This window comes from Alligator mississippiensis, chromosome 3, assembly GCF_030867095.1.
Source record: "Alligator mississippiensis isolate rAllMis1 chromosome 3, rAllMis1, whole genome shotgun sequence".
Classification (NCBI taxonomy): domain Eukaryota; kingdom Metazoa; phylum Chordata; order Crocodylia; family Alligatoridae; genus Alligator; species Alligator mississippiensis.
In genome coordinates, this window is record NC_081826.1 from 38,664,153 (window position 1) to 38,691,517 (window position 27,365).

At 42.8% G+C, this 27,365-nt stretch overlaps 1 protein-coding gene across 3 annotated transcripts in view; it reads left to right on the forward strand.

Annotated features, from left to right (window-relative positions):
• Positions 1–27,365, forward strand: part of RNF19A (ring finger protein 19A, RBR E3 ubiquitin protein ligase) — a 104,820-nt gene that overhangs the window by 38,197 nt on the left and 39,258 nt on the right. The window contains exon 3 of one of the 3 annotated variants that reach the window (XM_019495739.2): positions 26,024–26,158. The exons of the other annotated variants lie outside the window; for them this stretch is intronic. The gene's annotated coding sequence lies outside the window, so the exon portion shown is untranslated. The remainder of the gene's footprint in view (positions 1–26,023; positions 26,159–27,365) is intronic. 3 annotated transcript variants of the gene reach the window in all.

Below are 27,365 nucleotides of genomic sequence, written 5' to 3' on the forward strand. Positions count from 1 at the left end.
GACATCAGTGGTAAGTGAATGTGCAGCTGTTCGTAAATGAATGTCATATAGACAGTATGGGGATTGTATCAAGGCACTCAAAGCTTATTACATTTTAAGAGCTGTCTGGCTGGCTAATTCTTCTGTATTTTCTGCCATATTTAACTGGGGAAAAGTCACTGCTCTAGCTGATACTGTATTGCGTTCTTAATACAAATGTGGGGCTGATCTGAACTATTCTACTTATATCTAAATTTAAGCCAAGTTTTAAACTGGGAAACCTTTTTTGTGCAATTTAACTCCTGGTATTTTTTTCACAATATTAACCTTCCTCAGAATTATTTTAAAAGCTTCACTCAGCATACATTATAAGTTGTTGGTATTGGCAAACAATGAAAGTCTTAAGAGCTAGGGTAATGAGACTGTGACATCAGAGTTAACTTGGCAGATCATTATCCTAGTTTATTTGCATTAACATACACACACTGCACTTGTCCTGGTTAAAATCAAGGTATTTTTGGTTTGTCTCGCACTTTATATCCCTTGTCATGGCTATCACAGCCATGGCACAAAGCTTCCTGACAGCCACAAAAGTGACTTTTTGTTTCACTGGGTAATAACTGTATCTTTGCCCTTTCTATGAAGCGTGCTTTTAGCAAAATACTTTACTGTTTGATCCAGTTTGAAAGAGTGAAGTAGCACTGAATTATACCTCCAATAAATTTGCAATGTCTGAATACTTTTCTTCATTAAAACTGTTTTGGAGTAAAACATTTTAACCAATAGTATTGCAAACCATAAATTAAAAAGGTTAGAGAGAAAGAGGAAGGGAGATCAGATAATAGGATAAAGTTGAGAATGAGGATGATGATGATTTATCTAATGATACTACCCACAAATTGAAAGACAGAGAAGAATTTTGAAAAAAGGAAAGGCAGACCATAATAAACAAGAACATATATTAGCACAAAGATTTTTAAAATAGAGGTGTCAGAATAATTATTTAAAAAATAGGTCTAGAAAAGGACCTTTGGTACCTTATCTGATTCAAGTTTTTACTTTGAGGCAGGATTGTCCCCATCTAAGCCATTCCAGATAAAAGTTTGGATAACCTACACTTAAATTTCCAGTAATGGAAATTCCACAACCTTTCTAGATCAATGGTGCCCAGCCTTCTGGGCCCATAGGCCAGGTGAGTGATGTGGGGTCAGTCCATGAACTGGATCCAGTCTTTGGGCCAGATCCAGTGCATAGAGCTATGTCATCTGGCCTGTAGGGCTTGAAAATTTGGTGGCAGGGGAGTGATAGCAGTGTTAATTGCCACCACTCCTCCATCACCAAATTTCTAGACCTGTGAGGAGCCCTGCAGGCCAGATCTGGTCTTTGGGCTGGAGGTTGAGCACCACTGCTCTAGGTCATCTACTTCAAAGTTAGAAAGCTATTCCTAATATGTAACTTTAAAAGTATAATGTTTTATTGCAGAAGCAGATGTTGCCTCTTCGGGGGGGGGGAGTTATCTTAGCCAGAACGTGTCCCGGCATAGTTGATCCACTTCATTGGCATCTACAGCTGTCACCCAAGACCACTGTCCCAAGGGGTCAGGTCCATGCCACTCCTGGGGCTTCAGGGAGCCTATTGCTATGGGATACCAGCCTGCAGGGGGGATTAAGGCTGCTTGCAGATGTTTAAAAAACAAACAAAAAACCCCAGTGCTTTATAGGAAGCAGCAGCACATTAATTGGACCCAGCTCCACAGTGTCTGTAAAGATCAGGTGCTTCAGTGGAGTTTTTGGTGCTTTAGCTAAAGCAGCCTGATTCAATCCACTATTAAATCAAAGCGCCAAAAAAGCCCCACTAAAGCACCCAATCTTTATAGAGGTTGGCTGAGCTGGGTCCAAGGCACTGCCTCTTGTGAGCATGTGCAGGGCTTGGCACAGGAACATGCCAAGTTTTAAAGTAAAGTGCCATTTTTTTTCAATGTCTGCAAGCACCATGTCTGCAGAGGGGAGAAACCTCATGGAGGTTTCTTTCTCTCTGTGCTTTCAGATGGTGTTCTGACCCAGGGCGTGGCAGTGTGAAATGCACACTCCAGGAATCTCTTTGTAGTGGATTCCTGGGGTACATTTCATGCTTCTACACCTGCTTCTGCAAGTGGGGGAGCCCTCGGAGGTTCCCCCACTTGCAGATGCACACCCCAAGAATCCCCTTGCAGGATCAGGCTCTTTCACACCTTCAGCCCATCACTACTTGTCCTTTTCCCTGGCGCCTGGGCTCTCCGCAGCCCCTCGAGCCACGCCCTTGCTGGCGCCTGGGCTCTCCGCAGCCCCTCGAGCCGCGCCCTTGCTGGCGCCTGGGCTCTCCGCAGCCCCTCGAGCCGCGCCCTTGCTGGCGCCTGGGCTCTCCGCAGCCCCTCGAGCCGCGCCCTTGCTGGCGCCTGGGCTCTCCGCAGCCCCTCCAGCCGCGCCCTTGCTGGTGCCTGGGCTCTCCGCAGCCCCTCCAGCTGCGCCCTCACTGGCGCCTGGGTCTGTGCCCCCCCAAATACCGCGCCCTCTCTGGCACCGGGGTCTGCACGCCCAAATGCTGCACCCTCTCTGGCACTAGAGAGCCCTAGCAGTCAGTTGGGAGCCCCAGCCGCTGGTTACTAGGGCAGCCAGGACGAGATAGTTAGCCCACACCTCCCAGCAGTCAGCTGACCAGAAGGGGCAGGGCCTGGCTCATCTATAAACCCCCAGGGCTGAGGCCAGGAAGGCAGTTCCCTGCTAGCAGCCAGAGGGGAAGGAGCTTCCAGGGAGGAAGTGCTCAGTGATGCTGCAGGTGCCTGGTATGCTGCACGTAGGACTAAGGGTGCTCCATGAGCTCCACGGGTACCCTTGCCTAGTAGACGCTTAGTGCCAGGGATGAAATCTGATTCTTTTAAAGGGTCAGAGCACGCTCTGATCTTGTATTATGTTGTAGCCCAGGGACTTATGTTTTGTTTGCTGTTGTATAACACTGGTGGCTTGGGTGAGGCTATTTGGAGAAGGAGGAGGCCTCATTGGGGGGCCCACTGCAGCGTGGGGACCCCGGTGCCAGAGAGGCATTGGGGCGCACAGACCCTGGTGCCAGAGAGGGTGCGGCATTGGGGCGCACAGACCCCAGTGCCAGAGAGGATGCGGCATTTGGGCGTGCAGACCCCGGCACCAGAGAGGGTGCAGCATTTGGGCGTGCAGACCCCGGCGCCAGAGAGGGTGCAGTATTTGGGGGGGCACAGACCCAGGCGCCAGCAAGGGCGCAGCTGGAGGGGCTGCGGAGAGCCCAGGCGCCAGCAAGGGCGTGGCTGGAGGGGCTGCGGAGAGCCCAGGCACCAGCAGGGGCGCGGCTCAGGCTGCAGAGAGCCCGGAGAGAGGACAAGGAGGCCAAATCACAGCAAAGCCTAGACAGGACAACGTCCGTGCTATCTGGAAGGCTTGGGGCGTGGTAAAGGGGCGGTTGGAGCCACGCATATAGCCCATAAGGCTGGGGTGTCCCAAGTCATCTATTTTGCAACAGGACCCTCGAGGTTCAGGGAAGTTCATCAGGACCGTGCCCAAGTAGACTTAAAGGCAGCCTCCCTACTTGGTACAATTACATCAAGACATGGTGGACGAGAATAGAGGGTGCCCAGCGGGCCAAATTGGCACGGTTGAGGGGGCCTAGGGGTAACACGGCCATCCTTGAGGACCCCATCCCATGGCGGCCAGTTTCAGCCATGTGTGGCACCAATTGTTCATGACTTCTTCATTAACCACAATGAGAAATTTGAAAAATCTTGAGTTAAGTCTCTTTTACAGAATCCAGTACTTCTGGTACTGTAGATGGAGAGAATACTGAGCATTTAGGCCAGCTTTGGCAGTATAGATGTGGTAGAGCCATGTAACTTGAGAAGCCTTCCCAGCACACATCAACTTTATAGCCAGATGGGATGAGGACTCTTCTTGGTGATGAATTCTGCTGTGTACTGTAGGTAATCAAGCTTAATAAATTATGACCTAAATAGCTACATAAAGTAAAATTTGTAGGCATTTTCTCTAAACAGTGTCACTGTAGGCCTTGAGAAATTCATGTTTCAAGCCTGCTTTAGTTTTTGTTCTTGTCATTAAGGATTACACTTCCTTCTATCTTAATCTAGTATTGAATATGAGAGAATAAAGGTGATTTGTATGAGAGGTGCATGAAGGGGCTATGTGCCTGGGCAGATCTAGGATTTTGAAAAGGGGGTATGTTGTATCGTCACATATAACACATCTTTTTTTCCAGGTAAAAAACTAAAATGTTACTAATATGCTGGAGTTCCAAAGCTATAGAATTCAGTTTAAGATCAAAGCAAAAACAAATGACTTTACTGGAATGTGCATTAATTTGCTATATTATATATTTTGTATTAAAAACACAACAAACTGGGTAAAAATCATCAAAAGATGTTTCTTTAGTCCTGCAGTCATTATAATGAAACATACTCTCTTTTAGATTCATAAAACAGAATCTAGCCTTCTGGACCATTTTGACAGTGAATCCAATGCTTCATTGAAAGTTATTTCCATACCTAAATTCATGTTTGCTTGATTTAATGTTTTTAGCTAGAGTTAAAAACAGTTTGCAGAGCTGTGGAGCGATTGCAAGGAGCAACTAACAGGTAGTAGAATTGCAAAAGAGAGAATACGTTAATTAGAAGAACATTAAGACCATAAAAAAGGAGAGAGGGTCATTAAGAGGGATCCTGGTGTTCTCTGATTTTAAAAATCCCCAATTTTTTATTTTAATGAAGTAACCCAAAATCCACATTGTTCTGTGATGAAAATGAAACACCGCTATATATACAGCTATATATTAGTGGTGTTTCATTTTAATTGCAAAACAATGTGAATTTTGGGTTACTTTTTAAAACTGAAAATTGGGGATTTTTTTAGATTGGAGAAAACCAGTCATAAGCAGGGATCCTGGTTTCCCATTTCCCATGGAAAAACAAAACCACAGGTTTCCCCTTCTTATTGGAGTAAACGTGGATTTCTCATTTTAGCAGAGAAATCCATGAATTCCCTGCTTTTGAAAACAGCTCTTGAAGGCTGGTTGAGCTCCAGCCTTGAAGAGCTGTTTGCAAACAGGGCAAGAAACCCCCAGGCCTGCCGGAAGGGGGAGAGGGAAGGGCGGGGCTAGAGGCTCTGTCAGCCACAGCTCCATTCAATTCAGCTTCAATCTTCACGCCTGGAAGAGTAAGTGGGGCTTGCAGGAGGTTGGGGGCCCTCTGGCAGGGGTGGGGGGTTGTAAGTCATGGCTGGGGGGCACCAGCAGGGCTGGGGGGGCCAGGAGCTCACCCCACCCCCACCCAAGCAGTACTGGGGAAGCCAGCTCCATGCTGCTTCTGCTGCAGCTGCCTGCTGTTAGGGGAAGGACTGCGGACTTGGGTCCCTGGCCCTATAGCCCTGGCAGCTGGGGGCCCCCTCCAGCAGGGCCAGAGGGCAGGGGCTGTGGGTGGGGGCAAGAGGCACAAGTAGGGCAGGGGCTGTTGTGGGAGCAATGAGGGGCACCAGCTGTGTTGGGATGGCTTTGGGAGAGAGTAAGGGGCACCAGCAGGGGGCTTTTAATTTTAATAACGGATTTTGGGGGGTTTATCAGAGAATTTGATTGATTGATATATATATATTTATTTATTTATTTATTTATTTATTTTTATCGGAAGAAGCCAAGATCCCTGGTTATAAGGAATCGGGTGTGAAGATGAGTAATAAAGTCAAGTGACACTCTCACTGCTTCCTGAATAGCTGTGCTGCTGCCGCTGCTAGGCAATTTGTTTTGAACTTTGAGTGGACCAGGAGTCAAAAGATGGTGCAACTGCACCACTGCACCCCCTCATCCTCCACCCCTGGATCTGCCCCCATTATGTGGGTAGCTGTGGCAGTTGTTGAGACTGGAGTAGAAAGGAATGTTGAGTACCTGTCTTGCAGATGGAATCCTATTGTCCCGTGACTTAATATGGTATTTGATGTGTTCTAATTAAGATGATGATTCTGTCTGTGACTTCTGAGACCTGTGGGTGTTCTATTACCTGATTCACTTGATGATTATTAAAGAGGACCTGGCTTGGGATGTGTCACCTACGTTGACCCAGGCTTTAAATTGAAAGTTCAAGGTGTGGCCAGCTGTGTAGGGGTTGGATCAGGGATGACCTGTGACATGAGGTAAATGAGCATATGAGTTTTTGAATGGTAGTAGTTGAGACCTTGTTGATATGATCATTTATCTTCCAGGAAAATTAGCATAGATACTTCATTGCTGTTCCTGAAAGTGTTAAAGATCTTTCAGTCTTTTATCTGTAGTGTGCATAAACAGTTAGGTTTGGCTAGTTTCTATTGTTAGATTAATTCAAATGACTTTGCCCAAGGCACCTTTTTTAATTTTGAAGCTTAAAGAGAAAGACAGGTACATTGCAGCCTGTGATTACTCTGTCTGGGTCAAGTTGAGTGGCTTGGACAGATAAGGCATAGTAGTAGAAGGTATGTAGTGTTTTGTAGCCAAGTCTGTGATAGGCTATAAGGATTTTAATTAAATAAAATGCTGTATCTTTATCCTTTCTCACTTTGCTCTCTCACCCCAACACACCTTGCCTGCTCCTTGTCCATATTGCTCTGAATGCCTTCCTGCCTACACTCTGACCAACACCATTCTGTGTCTCAGCCTTCTCTCCCTATATATCACATTTTTGACAAATGTTATGTTGCCATATGGATAAAACTATCTTCAGTGTAGTAGTAGACTTCACCTTGCAGCAGTTTTACTGGGAACTTCCCCTTTCCCTGCTCCTTGTGTTCTTTAGTGTTAAGGGCTCTTACCTCAGATTTTATTTACTCGTAATAGCACAAGATAGACTTTCACACTTTTTGTTGGCAAGGTAACCTAATTTTACTAATGTTGGAGTTAAACTCTCAAACAAGTCCAAAACTTTAAAGATATGATGTATAGTTTATGGAATTCAGTTATTGGAACTGTAGAGGAACTTGGCAATAAATGTGAAAGGGATTTGTGGCTGTGATAACTGCTGACTTGATTTATAGGAAATATACTTGAATTAACATAATTTGTAGTGTAAGAGTTGCAAGTAACATCTTACCTTTTTTTTGTATTTGACCCCATTACCGAGTTTTTGATTATTTTTGTTGTTTTAATATTTTTTAGTTAACAGCCACAAAAAACTGGTTTTCCAGCTCTTTTCCCCTTTCTATAAGTTAGAATTCCGATTCTTAAAACAAAATATATTTTTGCAAGGAAAGAATTTTTTCAAGGATTACAACTAGATTGCAGTAGATTTCCCCTCCCCCCCATGCACACTATAATTTGAAAAACAAGTTTAATTTTCAAATAGAAATAATTCATAACTGACAAGATATGTATAGGAATGAAAGGAATATTTTAATTTTAAAGATAAAAAAATTGACACTTTTTTTTTTGTAGCTGACTAAACAAATATCCTTGACTTGAAAATGAATATTATGAAAGCCCCTGTTGTAAATTTTGCCTTAGATCCTATTCAAGGCATTTGTTTATCTGAATGCAAATAATTTGGGTGAGTTCTATTTAAGGACGTCGGGCTGCACTGTGTGCATGTCACTGTGACAAAACTAAAGTTCTACAGTGGCAGGACTGCTACAATAAAGGGAGTGTAAATACAGCAGTGCAGCAGATTTGACAATTGAACAAGCAGCTTTTGTAGCTTTACATGTTGTTTATACTGCTTTTTAAAACAAAAAAACACAAATGCCTACTCCCCTCTATTTAAGGTACATAGATAAGTGACTTCTAAATATAAATGAGCTTCAGCGGAGGTAGCATTTTCTCCTGGAATAAAATTACTGATTAAATAGACATGCATGTTACTTCAGTCTTTAAAAATAAATAAATAAATAAATAAATAAATAAATAAATTTGGTTGTTTTTTTTAAGTGACCTCTTAAAATAAGCTATGGAAAATTCACTGTGCTTTTCATTGATATACATGTTATCTGTGTACTTGAAATACTGGTATAGTTGGAGGGTAATACCTCTGTAATTACTGTGAACAACAAAATATTGTTTTCTTAACCCCAAAACCAAATTAATTAAAATAGTTTGGAAAATGTATTAGGTGCACAAGTAATGGAGAAAGCAGTGTAATACTGTTTTTGAGAACTGCCTTTGGGTCCACCACTTTTTTCTCCTGTACTTGTTGTGCAGAAGAACAGGTCCACATGAGCCAAGAAGGTTAGCTAATGCTAAGCGTTCTATTAATTATTGTTTATTTAGACATCTCTTGCATCACTTCAGCTCTAACCATAGCTTCCTTTAATTGTTGGAGGTGCACTGCAAAGCAAAACTAAAAAAAGTAGTCTCTGATTTCTAAGAGGGGTACTCCAGTAACTAGCCCAGTAAACAGAGAAATAAACTTTAAACTGCTTTTTAAAATATTCTCTTGCTAGTCCAGGGGTGGGCAAGATGCGGCCGGTGGGCCAGATGCGGCTCACCAGGCCATTCCATCCAGCCTGTGGGACCCCTAAAAAAATTTAGAAAATATAATATTTATCTGCCCCTGGCTGCCTGTCATGCAGCCCTCGAAGGCTTGCCAAAACTCAGTAAGTGCCCCTCTGCCTGAAATAATTGCCCGCCCCTGTGCTAGTCTCACTGATCATGTTGATACTCTAAGTTGGAGGCTGTATGTGGACCTGACCCCCTCAAGGTGGCGGAGAAGCCCCTGTGGACTCCAGAATTTTAGAGAGTGGCTGTGTAGCTCAGTAAGAGCAGCTGTGTAGCTTGGTTAGAGCATGGTGTTAATAACACCAAAGTTGCGGGTTTGATCCCTGGTTGTACTCAATGAGCTCTTGAAGTCCCTTCCAGCCTTACATTTCTATGACTCTATGAAAAAATTAATGCCATGACAGATAAGAGAAGTTTCATTAGAAGCTATGATGTGCTTTTTGTATATGTCAGAATGACATTAAAAAAATCAGGAAGAATGATCACTGGAAAAAAGAACAATGAACAAGGCTAGGAGAGCACATCTCACAGAACACACATTTTGTTTCTGACCTTACAATCCTCATGCTCAGTGGAAATTTACCAAACACATTTAGAAGATGAGCCTGGGGTCAAAATTCATAAGCTTACTGGACATGAGAAAACCAGGACTAATCACAGATACTGACTGTAGGGCTCGTTATATCTGCCTGCAATCCCTGCTAATGTTTCTAAACTCCATAGGTGATAACAACCCTCTTCCCTCTCGAATCATCCTGGACTTCCACTAATCAGGTGATTCCCTTCCTATTTTTTTCTCTGTTAGCTACTCCTGGTAATGTCTCTCTTCTCATGTTTCACAACATTGTTCCATCTTTCTAAATAGACTTTTTATTTACATGTGGAGTTTTACATGGGTCATTGTTCTATTGGCTACTTAGCTCAAGCTGTGTCTGCTTTCTCAGTTGAGAAGCGTACTTTGTGTCTAAAAGCTTGTCTTAGTCTCCCCCAACTATGTAGTTGGTCCTATAAAAATATCATCCACCAAAATTCTTGCTTATTGCCCACCAAAAATCTGGTATAGTGCCTGTGGGTTATTATCCAATTGGGCAGAGCACTTTTAATTTTAATAACAAGTGATCTTAATAAGTGGCACCAGATTAAAAGCTTGTACAGAGTCTTGTCAAAAGGGCCTATACAGTTTTGGCACTTTGTTATACTTACCCACTGATTCTAATAGCCAGTGGGGAGAAAATGTTTATATGCATATATTATGGTTTGACCTTTTGTTTTTGTACAGCAAAGAAACTAATAAGTGATAGAAAATGCCCACAATACAATGTTTTTGGTGCGTAGTTTTGATTCTAAGATGTGGCTGCTTCTGTTAAGCAAGATTCTAATAACAGACAGAGGTTGCATGTCATTAAGCATAAAATTGATTGCAGGGGTAAAGGGAGATTTCTGTTATTGCTCTTTTCTCAGTACTACCTGACTAACTGGTGATTATCTCAGAATATTTGAAAATTGAGAGAACTTTCTTTAAAAGGGAGTTAATTAAAAACATAAAGATGTTCTCTTGGAATTTACTTAATAAAAGCATTCTGCAGAGAGAATTTGTGCTTACCTTAGTCTATACTACTTAGCCCAGTTTTGCTGCATTAGTGCATCAGCGTAGACCATATGACAAAAAATAACCATTAGCTGACCTAGCTATGCTAGTAAAACGGTTTTCCGAGTGTTGATGCAGCGGTATTGACAGGCTTAGCTTATGCTGTTTGGGGAAGAAGTGTAGGTATGACAGCTGAAAAACTGTCCATTAAGGGCTACAGCAGAGAAGCGTCTGCTGTAAACAAGCCTGCAGTTACTTCTGGTGTTTTGCACTTCCCCTGTTACCCTCTTCTCTCCCCTTCAGGTTGATCAGATAAATCCCATTATTTATCATTGTCACTGAATCATGTCTGTAAAATGTCATGGAGTAGTCCTTCTTTCTCCCTTGCTCCATAGATGCTGATTGGACTGTCCCTCAGTCCACTAGGTTTTCTCTGGGTTAGGAAGCAAGAACCCTTGGCTCTCTGAAACCTATTTTTCCCCCTACATACTAGTAAGTCATAAGCTCTGTGAGTTAGGGCTGACCCAGTTTATCTTTTTCTTTTTTCTCCTATGTCATCTTTCTCCAGTTTTTCAGTTTTCCTACTTTGTGGTATGAGGAAACTACCTCCTGCATACTTTTGCTACTTTGTGACAGCTATCATCACTTTTTCTGAAGGCAGCGTTTCCTGTCTGGAAATTGGAATGGTTTGTTCGTAGCAGGATTATTTTTGTTTCCCTGTCTGGCCCTCTTCCTATTTTAGTTTTTGATGTCTCTCCATTCTGGATGAGTTTACTCAGGTATGACTATGAATGCACTGTTAGTTGAATGATACAGCTTTGAAAATGGTCAATATGGAAAGGATGGCCTCTTAGTTTGGGCCCTAACCTGAGGACTTGGGAGACACAGCTCCCATTGCCTGTGCCACCATCTGCTTGCTAGAGTAGGCCAACTTGGGGATTCACTTAGGAGAGGGGTCAGCAACTTATGGCCTGCAGACTGGATTTGGCCCACCAGGGTATGGTGAGTTATTGTATCAATTTGCTGTGCTCAGGAATGGAAAAATAGAACCTCTTCCTCTGCTTGCTGAGTCTTTTCTGTCCTTTGCCTAAAGGGGAGGGGAAAAAAGGTATATTTCCTTTTTGCTACCAGAAGTTTCAGCTACTTGCTGTTGCTTGAAAACCCCAACCGACCCACAAAATTTAAAATATCATTTAGCACTTTTGGTACATTGACTGTTCGGGATGAAATTTAGAGAGAGATTGTTTAACCTGCTAGTAGTTTTAAAAAGCAAAAATAAATGTCTGTCTGCTTGGCTTAAATAAATTCCGTGCTGACTGAAAGCCCCTGCAGATTCACTTTCAGGATCATTTTGATATCAGTATTGCTGGATCTTTCAGTTGGTTTTGCTTATTTTTGGGCCTTTGTCAACACTGGATGAATGAAGTGTTTAGGTTTTTGCTGCTTTTCATAGGTAATTGGTTACAATCTGGATCTGCTAATGCCCAAAGAACTCTTCCAGAAAAGAAAGGTTTTAATTGAATTCCTTAGCACCATCTTCCACATTGTCTATACTTGGAGTTAATTAGGATTTTAAATGCTGAATTTACAGAAAATCCTGCTTAGCCTTTTTTTTTTAAGCTTGGCCCAAAGCAGGTCAGACAAGAAAGGAATTCTTCATCAGAGCAGTTCTTTGATGCAAGCTGGCTTCCTTTACAAACGAAGGAGTGGAACAGTTTGTGTTTAGTTTTAATGAAAGCATTGCTACAGTTGTTTGTGTTCTGAACAGTTTCATGGTATAGTTCTTTAATCCATCTTCAGCTCCTTAAATTGTTAGCATTTTCCAGACTGCCCGCTAATTAAATAGTTTGGAGCACTGTTTTAAATACACATATAATACACCCATCTCTCTGAGATATTCAGAAGTGAAAACAGTTGCCCATTGTCACAGAAGGATAAAATATCATAAACATTTATACAAAAGATAATTCATGCTGAGCTTTTGGAGTTTAAAAGAAAAAAAAATAAAATTGTGTATAAATTCTTAAGTTTTAGCTTTGAAGTACTGCAAAAGCCCTGTATCCATGTGTTGGTTTTCATGGTGCCTATAGCAGCTTTTGCTGGGTTTGTGCAATTTTTCAGTTTTGGTACGTAAAGCATGTGTGCACGTGTGTGTTCACAATGCACTGGGAGTTTGGTTCAAAGCTGAACATGGCAGAGCAAAGGCATTATCCTGTTAAACATAAATGGCAAAGAAGATAAGTAAATAATATGTGTTAGGGGTTGACAGCATTTTCCAGCTGGAGCTGAAATGACTTGGCTCAGATGTGAGGTGGCCAGGCACTAGGATCCCGTTCCCTCAGCCACTCTCTCTGATGCCCAGAGGTGGCACAAAAAGAGCTCCCCATTTGCCAGTCAGCCCAGGGATGTCACAGCACAGGCAGAGCCCCCTGTTGCTGAATGCAGCTGAAGCCACAGACAGCTCCGTGGGCTGGATCCAAGAACTCTGTGGGCTGGATTTGGCTATAGGCCATAGCTTAGGCCATAGCTTGCTAGCCCCTTGATATATGTTGTTAGTGAACACAAAACAACCCTTGCAATACAGTATTAGCCAACAGAAGGCCATCATTTTTTTCAGTTACAGTTTTGGAGTCACCTCTAGAGTCTTTTCCCAATATCTGTAAACCCTGGAGATGGCAGGCCCTTTTTCAGCTTTCCTTCCAGGTACTTTGGTATGCTGATTTATGGAAACTTCTCATAGAATCGATATCCAATTGGTTGCATGCAGGTCTGTGCTGTATTTTGCTTTACCAGTGGGGCTGGAGCCCTGAACCAGGTTTTGATATGACAGGGAAGGTAAAATGCTGTCCTGAGGAGACCAGGCTAATAATTACCTTTGCACTTCTGCAGGCAGTCCAGATTCGGGAACCTGTGTCCATGTGATTAAAACATCAAAATAACTACCTTGTTTGACCTCAGGGGAATCTAGCAAGGTAATCCATTGCAGTTATTTGACAACAGCACATCAGCAAATACCTTTCTGGTAAAAGGGCATAACCATCTTTTAGGTAAATGCTGCAGGGCAGTGCTGCCTTTTGAATCTTACTAGAGCATTTTCTGCATCTTTATTGTATTTCTATGAGTTTAAGATACTAGGTAGAGGAGGGGAGGGGAGAGAATTGTATGGAAGAAGAATTCAGTGTTTGTGCCTTTTAATTTGTGCTTTGCAGTTTGGTCCTAGCTTGTTCTTTAGATATTCCTGCTATACACTTTGCAGAAGTTTAAAAATCACACTGATAAAGGTTTATAGCCTTTCTAAAATGATAATTGAAGTGGGGGAACACTTTGAGTTGTAATACTATTTTAAAGATAACACTGATTTTTTTTTTTTAATTCCCAGCCAATTAAGAATATCTCTTTTTTTATCTTTGTTGTTGTTGTGAAGGGAGTTCCCAGAAAATTTTGGTTTGTTTTTTCATTCTTCCATTTATTCAGCTGGCAGAATCTGTACAGTTTGGAAAGAGGCTTTTCCAGTCCTGCAGGCAGGATGGTGACTGAGATGGAGGATTCTTGAGAGAAATATAAATTGTTAAAAGCAAAATTAAATTTAAAATTACTTGTTGTCCAAACTTTCTACAGCTTCTTGGTGTACAGGATTTGGGAAAATAAGGTAATTTCTTTAGACTGTAATTTATATTCAAGTTCCTGATTTTATATATATATTGGAAATTTTTGGTGCTTATATATGTAAACAACCAAAAATCTACTCTAAATAAAGTCTCTAAAGTTAAACTCAGAAAAAATGTGTTATCTTTATCAGAGAAGAAGATACGAAGATATCTCTAACTGATCAGGGGTGCTCAGCTTCTAGCCAAGGGACCAAATGCAGCCTGTGGAGCTATAGTACCCATCCTGCAGGGCTCCTCCTGGGTTGGGAAACTAGGTGGTAGGGGAGCTGTGGCAAGTAATAGTAATGCTGCCACCCCTCTCCTGCTGCCAAAATTCCCAAGCCTTGTAGGGCCAGATTGAGGCTGGGCCACATCTGCTTCCTCTCTCCACGTAGTCAGATTGGGACCGAGTTACACCCCCTTCTACCCACTCATGCCTGAATTGGGGTCAGGCTGCTCCCTGCCTCCACCCCCCACACCACCAGATCAGGCCTCACCTTGCTGCTCTTCAAGCCAGATCAGGCCCAACGGCCAGATCTAGCCCATGGACAGACAGCGCCATCTCTCCCACCCTGAGGGGGGCAAAAGGTTGGGCACCACTGCTTTAGATGAGTAGGAGTAATAAAATGACACCAAATAAAGGAAAAGTTAGGAGGAATGTCATATAAGATTTTTACAGTGAGGCCTTAACCTGAAACATAGACATTTTAAATTTGGGAGTTACCTTAAATCTAGAATATGCCAAGCTCTTAATGGAGTACACGCAAAAAACATCCTATATCTGCAGGAGGGTGGACCAATTTCTTTTAATAAGCCTTCTTAGTTTCTGTATTCTATCATTGACAAATCTGTATTTTAATTCAAATTGAAATGTAATTGTTCTGAGGTTTGTGTGGTAGGAAAATAATCTCAAATAAATAATCCAAAAATATCTTGTAAATTCCTTCTGTGACCCATGTAAAAGGACACACAATACAATAATTTTTGCCATATTTGTGTTAATCTTTGGAACGTTAAATGGAAGATAAATTTTGCTTGTTACTAGAGGTACACTAATATATCGATCCATATCAGATTGGTGTTGATAAAAAGAAAATTCACATGATTGGCATTCAGCTTTTTTTGGCCTGTGTAGCTGATCATGTAACTGATAAATGCTGCATGCATGTGTGCAGCCGCAACATGCACACGGCCAGGACGCAGTTAAGCAGCTTGGAGTGCAGCATCTAGCCAGTAAGTCTGTGAGGGAGGGAAGGGGTGTAGGGGGTGCAGATAGAGGTCCCCCCCAGTGAGAGAGGGAGTGGGGCAGGCACTGCCCAGCTGGGGCAGGGCAGGGTGCGGGATGGAGCCGCAGTGGCTCGTCCAGGGGCGGGCAGCTCTCCACCAGTGTGCACAACTCCAGGGAAGGCATGGGGTACATGTGCCCCCCAGAGTTGGCATGGGGTGAGGGTGGGCTGCAGGCTTGGGGCTAGGGGCTGCACTGGTCTCTTCCTGGTGTGGAGGCTGGGTTGGGACTGTGCTGGGGGGGGCGCAGGCAGCAGCAGGGAGGGGATTCAGTATGGTTCATTTCTTGCATAAAATGTATTCTATTTCCTTTACAAAGTGACAGTTATAAGGTGCACTTATTTTAGCACTAAGTTATTTGGGGTAAAAATATATGGTAGACTGTACCCATACATTTTCCAGGTTTTTTTATTAGCATTTTTGAGCCCAGACACTAAAAATATCCACCTATGATATTCAGTCATGATCTATGTACTCTCAGATTAAAAAGTAACATGAAGATATTTAAGCAAATTCAAGAAACTTCATATTTGCTCCCAATAACAAGCAAAGAGAGTTAGGGGCCCTCTACACATACAGATAAAGGCACAGTGGGAACTAATGTGTGATCCACACAATCCTACTTTCTGCCTTGCCACACATGCGTGGCAGGAGGTGTGATTGTGGGATCCAGTGTAAGGTCCTATCACGCCTTATTGCTGGTACAGGGGGAGCCTGGATTTGCTATCCTGGGCTCCCCCTGCACCAGGAAATAGCAAGTTCCCACAGCTGACAGGACTCTCAGCCCTGGTTGTGCCCCTCAAGTGCACTGATACGCCCTCAGTGAAATGGCTTCAAGTTCCATATGCTGTATGGTGGCTGTGGCCATTATTAGCATGGTAGAGCATTTCCTGTAAAGGAACTGGTCCATCCAAATGCCAGGACACTCAGAGGGAGGAGGTAACTGTTTATAATCAGTTACTGCATATGTTAATATCCCATGTAACCCTTTCTGTTTTTGGTTAGTGTAAATATTAATTCCCTTATTTAATTTCAATTTTATAGTTAGGTTGTCACCTACTGTGTAATTAAAATGATGTGCACCATGCAAATGGTCACCAGGAAATCTTAATAGATTATTAATTAAAATACAATAAAGCCCTTGCTTTAGGAAAATATATGTTGCAGCATATGGCTAGCTGAATGCTAACTAAAATGTTAGCCTTTAATAGACCTCCCATTCCACTGAAGGAACTGCACCTCTCCTACTCAGTAGTACTGAGTTTTGGCATTCTGCTGGCCTTACCACAGGATACCCAGGTATTAACAGCTGAAAGAGATGCTGCCTTCTCTACCTTCACGCTGAGAATTACATTATATGCATTAGGTGAGAATCTAACCACAGTCTCCCTCATACATTGATCATCTGAAGTGAGAACTACTCTAATTGTATCTGCTAAAATGAGGGCACACAGATGCCACCTTCTGTAGACTTAGTAGCCCACATTTTGATAGGAAAAAGTGCTAGGGGCTCTATGTCAGAAATGGCTTCTTTGTTTATAAGCCAGGGGGACACTATAGAGTAGAATTCTTAGGATAAGGCTCTTAAGAACTTCTAATTAGATATTACCTGTTGAGGGTGCTTATTCTGAAATGACAAGTGGCAATTATTCAAAGCCCAGTCTTGCTGTATTCAGTGCACAGTGGTAGGCTTCAGGCTAGGGCTGTCCAACTGGTGGCCCTTAAGCTGCATGCAAGGTTAAAGTGGGTTCCCACACGGCTGTTGCTTTGACTACAGAAGAAGCTGGGGTCTTTGGGCTTTCTTTCCCTCTGGCTTCCCCTTCCCCATTCCAGGATGGGACAGTGCACCTGTAGTACTGGGGGTGCCAGCAGCCCAGAGTGCTGGAGAGATGCAGTGCAGAAGAGCCCAGGCATGTGCGGTACCGCACAGTGGCAATGTGCCCAGACTTACAATGCAGCAGTGGAGAGAGCATGGTGCAGTGGGAAGGGCACCTGGGCATGTGGTGCTTTTGGGAGGCAGAGTTGGGTGTGCAGTGTAGTGGAGGGTGGGAGAGGTATGCAGTGCGCAGCCCCAGAGGTCTCTGCCACCCACCATAGTCTCCAAGGAATGCAGCACTTAGTCACTTTGGAGATGGACAGCCCTACTTCAGGCTATAGGTTAGATTTTCTAGATAAGAGATTGTAGCAACCTACCAGCATTGAAGTAAAAGCTATCAAAAGCTAGAAGAGGGAGAACAGTGTCTGTAAAATCCACAGTGGGCTTTTCTGTTTAGTGCTTAATTGTAATTTGCCATGTTTTATGGTGATAGATATTCAGAAATACCTCACATTGTGGCAGGAGGCCTGCTAAGGCCAGAGGGGAACAAGTGCCAGAGACATGAGAGTAAATCTCAGTTTTAAGTCAAGGCATCTTCTGGTCAGTCTTTAACAAGCCTCTCTTCTCTTCCCTCTTTAACATGTGTGCCAGTGCTAATATGTATAGGATTTAGATTTTTTTGCAAGGGTGACTTAATTTGTGTTGGTGGTCCAAATGACTTCCAAATTACACTAATCACAAGGTGTATTGCTTATGTGGGTCATGCTGAGCACCCAATGAAAAAGAGAAGTGTTTTTAAGTTTGTGTCTGGTATGTGTATGCTGCAGTTGGGTATGCCAGAGAGCTTCCCCTTTCTGCAGTATCAAGAAGGCACCCAGCCTGAGTTTGCCACTTGTTCATGGCATTAGTAATTGGATTTTTCCCTGTCTGGCTTTATGGATTTTGATGAAAATCAGAGTTCAGCCTAATAGTGTCTTGAGCTTTCTCAGAAATATTATGAATGAAGTATTTGCAAATTATGTTACTGGTGGAAATATTTAAACAAGTTGAGTGTCTGGTCTGGTTTCACTTAGTCACTTTTCCACTGAGAACTGTGCCTGATAGCATTGGTAGGGAAAAATATGTTCTGTTTCTTCCTCTTCCTGTAGGTTTGACATCAGTGTTTAGTTTTAGTACAGGGATGTCCAACTTCTAAGTGGTTGGGGGCTGCATACTGCAACAGCACCCCTGTGGCACACCATGGTGCATGCCCCCATCTCCCCTCCATGTTTCACGGGGTTCCCTTGAACCCCTGGGCTGCAAGCTCCTTTGGCCCCACAAGCTGCGTTGCCCCTCCCCATCACACCCCTAGGTACAGGGGCGGAAAGTGGAAACTGGAGGAGAGTGGAGGAGCCCAGGGACCCTGGCAGCAGCAGCATGAGAACGATGTTGGGTGCGGTGCCTGGACTGGGAGCCCACGGATCCACAAGTTAACCCCTCAGGGGCCACCCCATGAATCACCAGTTGGCCAGCCCTGAATTAACATGTAGTGGTTTGACCAGGAGTTGCAAAGGGAAATAGATTAGATGTGTCAAGTTTTAGTTAGATTCCTTCTGCAGACAGTTTAGGGGTAGAATTTCAGAAGTACAAATGGCAATGAAGCACATGGCTTCTATGAATGTTTTTTAAAATAAGTAGAAGTTAGGCATGTAACTGTCCTTTATGTTTTTGGAAAATTTCCCAAATAGTGCTTTTGTGCTACAGCAGTCAGTTTTTTGTGCCTGGCTGCTGTCCAGAGTGCATTTAAAATGCTGATGGAATTTTGACTTGTGGTGAGGCCTTCATGATGGCAGGAAACCATGAATATATGGCTTTTTGCAATCTGTAAGTGCTTTTGAGGAAACACTGCTGATGAGTTGTGACTTTAAGATCTGTCTCTTTGTGGACTGTTTTAATCTACTTTAATCTAGTTTCTGTTGTCTGGTAACAAAGTTGTGCTGGTTGATGCTAATGGGGTGTAATACTTGATTCTTATACTTTGTTCCCAATTACATCACAACTATTGCCTGAAGCACCTCTTAAAATCTGATTAAGGGTTGTTTTCTTTTTTAATTCTGTGAAAAAGCACTGTAGTCAAAGAATTGCAGTCCTTTTCTCCCTCAACATAATCTTGGCTCTTTTTGCATCATTTTATTAATAGATTTCCTTTTTCTGCAGCATGCCTCCTTCATGTTGACTCTCATTACTAAATAAATAGCAACATGGGCTTCATGGCTGCTTACAGATGTTAAAAAAACAAACAGACCCCCAAAACGAGGCTTTACTTTGAACTCAGTGCATTTCCACCCTGAGCCCAGCCCAGCACATGCCCAGAAGAGGCAGCGTCTTAGTTGGACCTGGCTTGCCTAACAGCTGTAAAGATCGGGCACTTCGGTGGGGCTTTTTTGGCACTTTTATCTAACAACTGAATCAGCTTAAGCTAATAGCACCAAAAAAACTCACTGAAGCACTCAGTCTATACAGATGCTGTAGAGCTGGGTTGAAGTAATGTGCTGCTGCTTCCAGTAAAATGTTTTTGGTAGGGGTATTGTTTTTTTGTGGGGGGGAGGGTGTTTGTTTGTTTTGGGGGTTTTTTTGGTGGGGAGGGTTGGGGGGTTTTTTAATGTCTGCAAGCAGCCCATATTACCCATATGGAAAAGTAGGCTGTGCTGCATCAGGATTGCACCTTACTTGATACTGATGCTAACAGCTGGTACAGTTCTGTGCAGATCTGATCACAGTTAGTATAACTCCACTGCAACATTAAGGGCCAGATTGGGGGGGGGACACATTAAGTGTCGTAAATTCAGGAGTATAATCCACCAAAGTTCTGTCCATCTTTGTGGGTGCCTCTGTAAAAGCCTGAGTTTTTTATCACTACAGTTACGTTAGGCACCTAAAGTTCAGCTACCTTGCATGTCAGGAAGCACTCCCTGCTCAGCTGAGTGGGGCATCTCAAGCAAGCATGCAGTCTACTCATTATTAAGCTCAGACCAAAGCACAAAAACCCATGGTCACTTGTGTTCTGACCAAGATCTGGTCTCTGGTTCCCCCTGCTCCCAATCCTGTTTTTGCATTTTTATCCAGTGACATTTCAGTGCAAAGTTCGTAAACAATGTTGAGAGCAGGGAGTGGAATGCAGGACTCCACACTTGGATGAGTTCTCATCACTGGGCTAGAGAGTCAGATTCTATCCTTTGTTTTCATCTATCCCTATGAATCTTTTTGCACAGCTTCAGCAGAAGTGGATGGTAGCTTTATTCCAGTTTAGCATCTAGCCCCGGGGTGCTGAAATCTTTGGATCCATGGACTGTGTCAAGGCTGCAGGGCTTCTTGTAGCCTAGAACGGGTTTGTTTGTTTGTTTTTTACAAGAAAACAAGTAACCTTCAAAGGAACAACTTGCCCCCCTTAGTCTGGAAGAGGGGATCAGGTTCTGAATCTGATACCAATGCCATTCACAACAGGCATTTTAAATCTGGGGGACAGACAGGAGTTCAGACACACTGCTCTCTTCTGTCCCTTATTTGCCATCTCTGGTACGTCCCCTCTTAACTTGCTGCTTGTTATGAATCTTATACATTCCCTACTGTCCCTGTGCACTGTAAAAAAAAATGTAGATGCCTGACTTGGGCAGGGGTGTTGAACTAGATGACCTCTTGAGATCCCTTCCAGCCTCAAAATAAGGGCACCTGTTTATCAGTGAGTGATGATGGATATTGCAGCTATTGTACTGACTGATGGTGCATTTTTCTCTTGTGGCTGTAGAGACCGATGTTAGACTTGCAGATCCTGCCACAGTGGTCTCATATGTCTGTAGAGTTAGGAGCTACTGTATTGACAGGCTGTTTCCTTTGGTCACATTTCTGTTGTAATTCAAGTAACCATTTCTCATTGTGAAGTTGGATTCCATGATTGAGAATGGAGTGCCATTTTGTCCTGTCTCTTACTAAGGCCTCCCAAAGGTTTGGGTTGATTCCAGAAGCCTTCATGTCCTGCTTGCAGATGTCTTTAAAGTGCACCCTACTTGTCTCTATTCTTCCAGCCTACTTCTTTATGACTGGTTTCTCAAGCAGGGCACCTGAACTGTAGGTGTGGCAATAGTAGGAAACCCTGCCTCAGTCCCTCTTTTTGTCCTCTCAAGTCTGCCTCTGGTAATCATGAACAATGTGCTTTCTGTTTTTCCCCCTTGCACTTAGTTAAAAGTTCAAACTATGTTTATCATAAGACAAAGAGTATGGCCTAAAAGTGGTTATATTCCATTCTAATAAGATGGAGACCAAGTGTTGAAGAATAATTGTTGGTGCCTTTAACTAAGTCACAACACTTTTATTCCAATAATCTAGCAAAGCAATAGTTTCTTTCTTTTTAGGAGAGAACTCGGGAATAAATAATGTGTTTTGTTAGGGCATGGGAGAATCTTTGTTTATAAAAAGTGCAGCCGATGAATCACCAGAGATGCTATTTCATGATTTCACACATCTGTTGAAGTTGGCAGAAATACTGTAATGCACATTCTTTCCTTTCCAGAGAAAGGAAAGGAAAAGAGTTTATATTCTTTGACTTAGCTGCCTTGGTTACTGTACTTTAAAGGAAGTTGTTGGAAGTTCTCAGCTGAAGTAATTTTTTTTTCACAATAGATTAGCTGTATTATACTCTGCATGCTAAGTTACTTCCATATGAAATGTGTGATATCACCTCTCTCCTTCCTCATTAAAAAACAATTTCATGTATTGGGAAGATACCCACTGTGTATATACATACACATGGTTGTAGGTATATATTTAACAACATGCATCAACATACACATGTATTAATAACCTTTTCAAGATTTTTTTTTTGAGACTCTTAAGGCCAGAAGCTTAATTTTTTCACAGATGTGTATTTGTATCCTGTTGTTTACCATCTGAGTTACAAATGTACTTGAAATTATCTTAATGGACAGATTTGGAGAAGTCACCTGTTTGTTTGGAGCTTTTTGATCGCATGTAGTCAGGCCTGTTCTTTGTGTGGGTCTTTAATTTAGGAAGAGTGTTGGTGGAAGAAGGAGGCTCTTGATTAGGAAGTATGATTGTAAGCCCACAATTGGTAGGGCAACATGAGTAAGTGTTGGTATCTTTTACCAGATTTCAGGCTGACAGAGCTGCCTTAACAGAAGCAGTAACAAATATTGTTCTGCTATATTCTGTTATTTGTAATTTGCTGTATTTCAGATGGAGTGCCAAGAATCAAATGTGAAATTTTCATGTAATCCTTTTCAGTGAAAAGATTTCTCTTGAAAAATGTAGTCTTAACACATTTGGAATAATAAAGGGATTTCTGTGCAGCTGTCATCATACTTTAAAATATTGAAATCATTACATCCTTTTAAAAATGTCCTTGTGTTTTTTGGGTGGTTAATTTATTTATTTATTTATTTATTTATTTATTTTAGCGCAAATTTTGGCCTAACTTGCACTTAAAAAAATTGTTAGAACTGATATAGCTACAGTCCTGATATAGCTAATTTGTTAGATAACAATATAAATTGGATTACACCTACCTCATTACTCCCTTGTTCAGGGGTGGGCAAAATACAGTTCGCGGAGCCATTCTATCTGGCCTGCGGGGCCCCTAAAAAATTTAGAAAGTTAATATTTATCTGTCTTTTGGTTCCTGTCAAAGATGACAGGAAGCAGGGGCAGTAGGACCCAGGGGAAGCCCGGTGGGTTCCCGCAACAGTAGGGCCTGCCCGGCCCTGCCCCCTGCCCCCAGCCCCAGCAGGGGCTTCTGGCCTGGGAGCATGTGGCTGCACCTGAAGCTCAGGTAGTTGGTTGGGGGGGGGGGGCAGGGAAGGAGCCCAGGCAAAAGCGGCACCTCCCCTGCTCCATGGCCCATGCTGCCTGCTGCAACCTCACAACCCGCGTGGGGCTGTCCTGAGCAGGCACAGGCAGCCCCATGCAGGCTGCAAGCATCTGCAGTGTGGGATACCGGCCACAGGGCAGGGGAAGGGCCGCTTTTCCCGCACTTAGCATCAGCTTGTAACCCACCCCCACTGCCAGCCTGGGCCCCGTGCCAGCTCCAGGCTCACCCGTTGGGGCTGTGCCGCGTCAGCAGCAGCTGTGGCCCCCCACCTGCTGCACTGGGCAGTATTTGCTGCTGCTGCCTGCCCAGAGCTTGTGCACAGGGCAGCCCAGAGGTGGCGGTGGTAAACACTGCCTGACACAGCAAGTGGGGGCGGGCTGCAGCTGCTGCCGCCGTGCGCAGCCCCAACGAGCGAGCCCAAGCTGGCTGCAGGGGTGGGTTACAAGCTGGTGCTGAGTGCGAAAAAAGCAGCCCCTTGCCCACCCTGTGGCCGGTGCCCTGCACTGCAGCTGCTCGCAGCCCGCATGGGTCTGTCTGTGCATGCTCAGGACAGCCCTGTGCGGGCTGCGAGCAGCTGCAGCAGGGATCACCAGTCATGGGGTGGGAGAGGGGCCACTTTTCCCCACACTCAGCACCAGCTGGTTCCCTACTGGGGAGCATGGGGTATGGGCTGCATGCTGCTTCCCACCTGTACTGGAGGGCTGGGGGGCACTGGGAGTAAATGGGTACACGGGACCCACACTGTTGTCCCAGGGCCAGCACCGGCGGGGCCCAGAGCAGGGCGGCAGGAGTACAGGGGTCCTGGTCAGCAGGGGCTCTGTGGAGGCAAGCCAGCTCCCCACCTCTCCCTGCTGGTGCATCCCAGCCCAGCTCCACATACCCCTGCCAGCCTGCACCCCACTCTGGGCTGCACCGGTGCTGGCCCTGGGACATTGGTCCCAAGACATTGGTCCCAAGATGGTGACCAGGGGGCGGGGCACCTGTCAAGGAACGGGGCTACCCATGCGGCCCTCGACAGCTTGCCAAAATTGGGTAAGCGGTCCTCTGCCCAAAATAATTACCTGCCCCTGCTCTACAGTAATGCATTTAGCATCCAACGAAAGTATATTTTAGACTCCAATGCTTAGTTTGTTCTATTGGAACTTAAATTATTGTGATCACAGTGTCTTGATTGGAAAATACAGAAATCAAGGTTGTGTGTTTCGGACAGTGACTGGGGTTCATTACCCTTAATTTATTTGGGATGGAGATGGCGTGTTCTGGGAATGGGTATATGTAGCCGTATGCTTTTCTTTTTTTCTTTTTTTTTTTTTTAGGAAGGCATTTTTTGCCTTCAGCTATGTTAACTGCTTTTAAAGAAATTTTTGTAGGGTGAAATTAAAAACATGAAATAAAGCTGTAGGATCCCCTTGGAAACCGGACACAATACAAATAGCAAAATCTTTGTAGCTTACTACATAGAACTAAGGCTTCTGAAAGACATGGGGGGAAAAAACCAAAACGCTGCTTTACTTTCAGCTCAGCATGCCCTGCACCAAGCGCAGCAGCATATGCCTAGAAAAGTAGCCACCGTCCGTTTGACCTAGCTCACCCAACACCTGTATAGATTATGCACTTCAGCAGGGATTTTTGTCATTTTTATTGAATAGCTGATTGAATCAGCTATTTGATAAAAGTGACAAAAAGCCCTGCTAAAGTGCACACTTTCTCTACATGTGTTGGGTGAGCTGAGTCAAACTGACGTGGGTCCTCTTTCAGTAAAGCACTGTTTTGGTGTCCCGTTTTCCCCCCCCGACCCTCCCCCCCAACCTCTGTCAGCAGCTTAACTGTCCTCCTCAGGGCACTTTAAATTCTTTTAAAACAGAATCACTAGTTACTAAAAGTTACTTATTTTTATACATCCTGTTGTCCTAATATGCCTTCCTGTCCCCCAATATTTTTTATCTCTTTATTGTCATTCTTATTTCTTCTTCCCTCTCTTTTGCAGTTGCTTCAAGACTTCCTGCTTGGACCAACTAGCCAATGGTTGTTCTATTTAGGAAGGCTTGTGGTCTGCATTTTATTTACAAGCCTGGTTCTGAATTTTCCTTTCTCTTCAACTCTGCCTGCCCTTCCCTGCTTGCTGGGAGGGCATTTTATAAAATTGGACTGTAATCTCCTTGGGGGCAGGGCTTTTCTTTCTTTGTTCTGCAATGTCTTTGGCTTACTGTGGGAGCTGTTTAAACAAATATGAAAAGAGTGAAGGTGATCTCACAGGCTTGTGTGTTTAGCAGTCCCATTTCCTCACTGAATAATTGGAATAGGGTTTTTTTTAACTATGAAAGTATGTAACAAAACAACTTTCTGCAAGTGTCATTTTGGCTTTGTGTTTGCTTAACTTGCCAAAACCAGTTAAATTGCCCCTGGGTTACGTTCATTGGATCAGGGTTGCTTGCTACAGTATGGATCAATAGGTAAAATACACCCTGTTACTGAATATGTTCCATGCTTCTCTGCTAGAGTTGGTATGAACTTGTGTGTGTGTGTGCATCTGCGTGCACACGTACATGTAAGTTTATAATGTGTGCAGAATTAATGCTTTCTATAGAAGTATTTTAAATTTGTTTTTGTTATTGAAGAAAGTGTTGGAATCATTCTAAAGAAGCTATACTCAGTTTTGCCCTGATTTTTTTTTTTTTTTGGATTGGTCTATGGGAATCCTGCTTCAAAGTGTGTAAGTGTAGTTAAGCTACTGTTTTACAAAATTGTTTAAAATGTGAACATTTTATAATGTCAAAATATAATCATATGATACATAGAACACTTATATGATTGACACTCTATATTGACACTGAGTGCTGCATTTACCTTCTAGAACACACAACATATGACTGGTGTTCTGCAGGTTTGCAGCCTAGAAATAGTTATGCCTATGTAACTCATTTGCCTTAATGATTTAGTGTGCAGTTTCTTAGTAGAAGAATCTTCATTTCCTTCCAGTAGCATAGCACTTTGAAACTTAACAGTATTTGTTTTACCTTACTGTTTTGGGCAAAATGACAAGCTGGATTGTAAATGTCAAAACACATAGTTTTAACTACTGTGAAATGAGGTGCAATGTTAGAAAGCAGTCATAATTTAAGAAGGAATAGTGTAATGTTAATATTTCAGCTGTAGATTTTAACCATAAATGATGTTCTAAAAATATTTTGACTTTATATATTTGTAGCATTTTTAAGTGTTTTATATTGGGCTCAGTGTAAGGCATATCCTTCCTAAGGGAAAAAAAAGTAACAACTTGTACAAATGGTACTGAACATATCTTATTTATGAAATTCTTTTTTCCCAAGGCCTCTGTCTTCTCCACTTTTTCAAGAGAGGAAAAAGTCTCGTAGTTCATGTTGTTTACATCAACTTGAGTGACAGTGGAAGATTATCAACTGGCAGTGCAAATACACACAGCATGAAACTGCAGGTTTTTAAAAGTAGGACTCCCTTTGTGTACTCCTGCAGTAAAGTTGCCATGGAAATGACTCTGCAATATATTTTATAGACTTGCATGCTTAAAGTAAATGCTAATGTAGTTGCAACAGAGAGACGAAGTTACTTTGTAAGAACAATGAACTGGTTTTAGTGAATCCGTTTGTGGATGCATAATGCAGTATCTATTGTTCTTTTTGGAATGCTAGTACCTCAAGTTTATTAAAATTACCACAACTTATTTTCATACATTATGCATGATATGTAGCTCAGCAGTTTTGTAGCACAGTCCCCTAATTGGAGAAGTAGAAATACACTATTAAATGTACAGAGGATCTTGTAATAATGCACTATGCTTACAAAATAAGTAAACCCACTCCTATATCGTAACTATTTTTGTAGCACAACAGCCCCATGATAGGGGTGTCAAACATATATAGCCTGTGGTCCATATCCAGCCTGTGAAAGTGGGGATTTCATCCTGTGTCACTTTTCTTTGCCTGGACAACTCACTTTCAGACCTGGCCTTTGGAGCTTCTTATTATGGCTTCCACTGGTTGAACAGTGACTGGTTCCCAGGGCAGATTTAATTTTTAAATAAATTGATTTAAATCGCTGGTCAGGAAGGCTTGATTTAATCATTGTTTTCAACAAAAGATCATTATTGTTGTTTGATATCCTTTATTCATTTAACTTCTCGAAACTTGCACTTTTAGAGAAAGGTATGGGCTTGACTGTGTGTATGCAAACTTACAGAGAGACAGTAGAGCTCATGGTTAGGTAATCAGGTCTGTTCTCTCTCATGTCCATATACTGCTGTTAACAAGGATGTTGTCTCTGGAGACACAAATCCACAGTTTAAGAACTGAAACTAAGCATCACAGAGATGCTTAATGGGATCTTTGAGACTGAGCACTGAGTCCCTACTAGATAGTGGGTTTTTTTTAAACCTTTACTAATCTATAGAGGAGACTCTGGGAACCCCATAAGATGGGCCCCCAATATAGTCCATGACCTGTTGTGACCTGTTTATCAAACTTTTCTAAAAAGGTTGCATGAATATATGTATAACTTCAAATAATATATAATTTAGAAGTTATAATCCCTATTCCATGATGATATCTTTGAGCTTTAACATATCTTAACTTAAAACTATCTTTATATAGATTTTTTTTTAAAGCATCTTAAAAAATAAATGATTAAATAAAAAAA